Source organism: Penaeus monodon, chromosome 29 (assembly GCF_015228065.2).
Source record: "Penaeus monodon isolate SGIC_2016 chromosome 29, NSTDA_Pmon_1, whole genome shotgun sequence".
In the NCBI taxonomy this organism is placed as follows: Eukaryota; Metazoa; Arthropoda; class Malacostraca; order Decapoda; family Penaeidae; genus Penaeus; species Penaeus monodon.
Window position 1 is genome coordinate 20,507,260 of NC_051414.1, and position 248 is coordinate 20,507,507.

The following is a 248-nucleotide window of genomic DNA, read 5'->3' on the forward strand; positions in this document are numbered from 1 at the left end:
GCAAGGGCATATGTACTTTAATTTTGTTTAGATGTTTAGGTGTGCTGATATGTCTGAACATGGAAACATCCCTGTCTTTGCAACTAGTGGGGACGTATTTGCATATCTGTGTTATCATTTAGATAGACAGTTACGTGTACCTGTAAGTAAGTACTCTCGTCTGACGATAAAAATAATTAGCATGTGATTATGTGTGATATGGCTTCATCATTTGATAAATATCTAGTTTTAGCCTCATATAATAGCAG

The 248-nt window shown here is 35.1% G+C and overlaps 1 protein-coding gene across 1 annotated transcript in view; it reads right to left on the bottom strand.

Annotated features, from left to right (window-relative positions):
* LOC119591767 (cadherin-related tumor suppressor-like) overlaps positions 1-248 on the bottom strand; it is a gene marked incomplete at its 3' end in the record, with an annotated part of 104,813 nt that overhangs the window by 64,581 nt on the left and 39,984 nt on the right.